This window comes from Ailuropoda melanoleuca, chromosome X, assembly GCF_002007445.2.
Source record: "Ailuropoda melanoleuca isolate Jingjing chromosome X, ASM200744v2, whole genome shotgun sequence".
Taxonomy (NCBI): domain Eukaryota; kingdom Metazoa; phylum Chordata; class Mammalia; order Carnivora; family Ursidae; genus Ailuropoda; species Ailuropoda melanoleuca.
This window is the reverse complement of record NC_048238.1, coordinates 68,183,192-68,188,214: the sequence shown is the minus strand read 5'-3', so window position 1 is coordinate 68,188,214 and position 5,023 is coordinate 68,183,192.

Below are 5,023 nucleotides of genomic sequence, written 5' to 3'. Positions count from 1 at the left end.
CTCGGTGACCCTGGCCGTCAGAGCCTCTAGTTTTGACTGCATTTGGCTCATAGAATTTTTAATTTCTGTCAGATTTGTTCTCATTTCTGCCCTTAGGGATTCTATATTCTCAGTAACATTTTCGTTAACACTTTTTTCAAGTCTACTCATCATCTTGACCATTGTTGCTCTGAATTCCATTTCTGATAATTGGGATATGTCCATATGTATTAATTCTGTGGCAGAGGCCACAGACTCATTATCTTTTCTTTCCTGGGGGGCACTTCTCCTTCTCGTCATTCTGATGAGGAGAGATTGCAGGGTTGCCCAGAGCCCAAGTTATTGACTGGGACCCAGGCCGTGTGCCCTTGTTTTATAGAGATCTTAGGGATGTGGGCTTCTTCCTTAATGATTTTATTTATTTATTTGAGAGAGAGAGACAGACAGTCAGCAAGAAAGGGAACCCAAGCAGGGGAGTGGGAGAGGAAGAAGCAGTCTCCCAGCGGAGAAGCCTGATGAGGGACTCCTTTCTGGAACGCTGTGATCACACCCTAATCCAAAGATAGGCGCTTCATGACTGCGCCACTCAGGCGCTCCGGGTTGTGGTCTTCTTGATTATTCAGCCTGCCTTCTGGGGGAGGGGCCAGCCACTCCGGTACTCAGGAAACCCTGTTTGAGTAGAGTCTCCATGTCCCCTGCCAGGGGGGATGGGGATGGGCACCCTGTGAGCCGGTATTTCTGGGCTTTTGTTCTCTGGCAGCTTTCCCTGGTGGTTTGCTGTGCCTCTTCTGAGAGTCAGAGCAGCAGCGGCTGAAATTCAGCCTCTGTCTCAGAACAGAAGGATCGCGGACCGTTCTCCATTGTTGTTCTGGCCACTTTAACTCTGTTTCTGTTAGTGCTGCTCAACCCTGCAGCATCCCAGGCTGTGTGCTCCACACCCGGCGTCTCAGCCCTCACTTCCAGGGCCGGCACTTCTCTATCCTTTGTGTTTCCAACCCCACCAGCCGCCAGTCACCAGCAGCCCCGCGTGGGCTCCCAGAGCTCCCAGTCTCAGCTGGAGATGTTCATTTGTAGAGATCTAGATGTATCTTCCCGTGTCTCAGGCTGGTTCCGTGGATGTTCCTGCTGGTCTGGTACCTATCCAGCTCAACTCAGGGGACCGGCTGAAAAAGGGGTCCCCTACTCCTCCACCATCTTAACTCCTCTCTAAAATAAAATAATTTAACAAAATAAACAGTTTTTATTCCATTTTGAGCTAAAAAAGAATTTTCTTTAAAGTATTAATATTTGGGGCACCTGGGTGGCTCGGTTGTTAAGCATCTGCCTTCGGCTCAGGGTGTGATCCCAGGGTCCTGGGATCAAGCCCCACATCGGGCTCCCAGCAGGGAGCCTGCTTCTTCCTCTCCCACTCCCCTGTTTGTGTTCCCTCTCTCGCTGGCTGTCTCTATTTCTGTCGAATGAATAAATAAATAAATAAATAAATAAATAAATAAAATAAAGTATTAATATTTTGCAGAATGAACCAAAGGCATAGGCAACTATCTAGACCAAATGATCTGTGGGTCAGATGCATTGGAGCTACCTGAGGGGATAATGCAATTAGAAAGCAGATTTCTGGGCTATCCAGTACCCAGATCCTTTGAATCAGATGTTCTGTTGGTGGGGTATAAGAATTTGCAATTACAGCAAGCTTCCTTGCTAATTGTTAAACTGGCTAAACCTGAGAATCACTGACCTGAAATGCCACCATCAAAGATTGGTTTGGGGCTTTGGCCCTTTTTAAAATGTAAATATTTCTAAAAAAGATAATACATAAAGAAGGGAATGTAATGAGTATGATTTAACTTGTAACCAGCTATCCAACATCACAATTCACAGAAAGCATGACTAGAATTGGGGAGAGAATGAAGAATCAGGAAGGCATTGGCTCCTGGTAGAGTTACCACAAGGGGAAGCAGGGAAAGAGGGTATCACTTAACAATTTTCCCACAAGTCTGTTCTGCCTCTAAGTAGTAAACAGGCCTTATGTAGAAGCTCTTGTGTATATAGTCATTCCATCAGTATTTACACTTGAGTTTGTGTCATGACTATCTGACAGGCAGACAAGCTACTGAGGATGATTATGATCTTTGCTCTGTGTGTGTGTGTAAAAGATGGCCTTTATAGGTAGAGCTGGCTTAGCTTGCTTTTGCTTATATGAGTGGACAAGAGTGTGTGAGAAACTTTATGCTCTCCTTTACAGGCTCTTCTCAGGGGATGGGATCAGGAATATACCATGCACAGCTCAAAGTTGTTCCTCCCCTAGACTAAATGGTGATCATTACGGAAAAATCCCAAGCCTTACTTATTGTCCCTGCCTTACCTCTGGCTGAATGAAAAAAAATCATTAGGTTTTCTTTCTTGTTAAATCCTGTTAAAGCCAAGCCTTGTGGGCAGTTCTGGCTGATTATCAGGATTTTCAAATTGACTCTTCAACTGTGTAGAAGAAATTTAATTCTGTATCTAATTTTAATCTGCATCCCATGGTCAGGTGTGTTGAGCTAAAGCAATTGTTAACATTTAAAGAGGGGGAGCTGATTATATTGATCTGTCTTGTGTAAATTGGCAAAGGTGATCAATTTTGAATTGTAAATTTTGATGTTTAAATGCATTACCTTAATACCATTTAAGCACAGTCAATTGTCAACCCCATTAACTCATAGTATATGGTCTAAATTTGGTTTTCAACATTTCCAGAATGGTGACATGAGAAGGGGAGTTTAGCAATTTGCATGCAGAATATATCTGCTGTTCTCTTACAGGCTATTTTCTGTGTGTGCTATTGAAATAGTCAATCATGGGGTCTTTAGTATGTCAGGAATCACCTCTTTCTCATCCTGTCTTGACTGCAATCATGAGAGAATGAGAAGATTTGTATTAAATTAACATTCAGGTAGTTAGTATACAGGGAGAGAAGGATTAATAGTGGCATCTGTTGTTATACACCAACAGGAGATAAACACAAAGGCAGAATGTTGTCAGTGTGCACCTGTTAACACACAGAGGCTAAGGGCTCAATGATTTCCAAAACCCAGGAGATGGTTCATGAACACAGGGCTACTTTGTTCTGCTGGCAACAAAAGCATCAGCAAATAATCTTCTTCCAAAGGGCATTATCTGTCCTTTGCCCATATAATAAATTCTTTCTATAAAGAAAGAATTTGATTAAATGGTATATCAGTTAGGATTAGGTACAGCTCTGAGTGACAGAAAAACCAAATTAACAGTGGCTTAAGAACACAAGATTTAATCCTCTCACATGAGAATTTGGAGGTTGACAATCCAGGGCAGGGTTGGCAATTCCATGAAATTACCAAGGATTTAGGCTCCTTCTAGCTTTTAGCTACATCATCCCTAGGTTGTGTCTCTCATGCTTATGACCCAAGATAATTGCTTAAACTCTGGCTATTATGTCACCTTTCCAGACAGGAGGAAGGAGAATGAGGGCAAAGTACAGTGCATCATTTTCTTTTAAGGGTACTTTATATAAGTCACACATAGAACTTACACTTACATGCTAATGGTTAGAACTTAGCCATGTGGGAGAGGAGGAAAGATGACAGAGGAGTAGGGGACCCTATTTAAACCAGTCCCCTGAATTTAGCAGAATATCTACCAAACCATTCTGAACACCCAAGAAATCAGCCTGAGAGGTAAGATTATATATCTGGATCTCTACAAGCAGAAAAACACCACCTGTCTCAAGGTATGAAGCATGAAGCCATGATTCTGCAGTCAGATATCAAAAGATAAACAGAAGAGGGAGGGAGCCACCATAACCTGGCACCAGGAAGGTGAAATAACACCAGAGCACAAAAGCATTCTGCACTGGGGACAGGGCACAGACTCGCAGACTGGTAGTGGTGGGGAAAGGACTTTTGTCCAGCCCCCAGACAGGATCCAGGAACAGTGGATGTTGCATGTTAATTCAAGGACAGCTTGTGGTTTTAGAAGTACAAAGGGCAGAGATGTGCCTGGCCCTGAGATCCACCTCTGGGTGTGCTGCTATGGGGTGCATAACTAGGACGGCTGTGGTTTTTAGCAGCACAGACATAAATAGAGACTCTGTGTCCTGGTGAGCGCAGAGAAGAGCAGACTGTGATTTCTCTGTTCTGAGACAGAGGTGTGAATATGGTCACTGCTGCTCTGACTCACACAAGAGATGCAGAAAGGGACCAGGGAAAGCCACCAGAGAACAAAAGCCCAAAAAACCAGTTTTCACTGAGCCCACCCCCTCCAACAGGGGGCAGGGCAGCTCTGCCCAAGGAGGGTGGCCTGAGTAAGAGTGTGGCAGGTCCCTTCCCCAGAATACAGGCTGGAAGAACAAGAGGACAACAACCCCAAGGTCCCTATAAAACAGGTGCATTTTGATTGGGTCATGGTTAGTACTTTGGGCTCTGTACATTCCCTCAACCACCCCTCAACAGAATGATTAAGAGAAGGAACTCCCAACAAAGACAAGAAACAAAGACTGCGGCCTCTGCCACAGACATAATGCATATGGATATAAGCAAGTTGTCAGAAATGGATTTCAGAGCAATAATTATCAAGGTGATATCTAGGCTTGAGAAAAATATTAGCAACAATATAGAATCTCTAAGGGTAGAAATGAGGTCTAATCAGGCCGCACTTAAAAATGCTATGAATGAAATGCAGTCTAAACTGGATACTCTGACTGCCCGGGTACAAGAAAGAATTAGTGAGCTAGAAGATAAGATGGTAGAAAAGAAGGAAACCGAGGAGGCCTGGGAAAAAACAGCTTAAATCCCAAGGGATCAGACTGAGAGAGATTAATGACCCCATGAAACATTCCAATGTCAGAATTAATCAGATCCCTGAGGGGCGGAGAGAAAAAGAGAGGTCTAGAAGATATATTTGAACAAATTGCAGCTGAGAACTTCCCTAACCTGGAGAAGGAAACAAGCATTTGTGTCCAAGAGGCAGAAAGGACCCCTCCCAAGATCAATGAGAACAGACTGACGCCCTGACATATAATAGTACAATT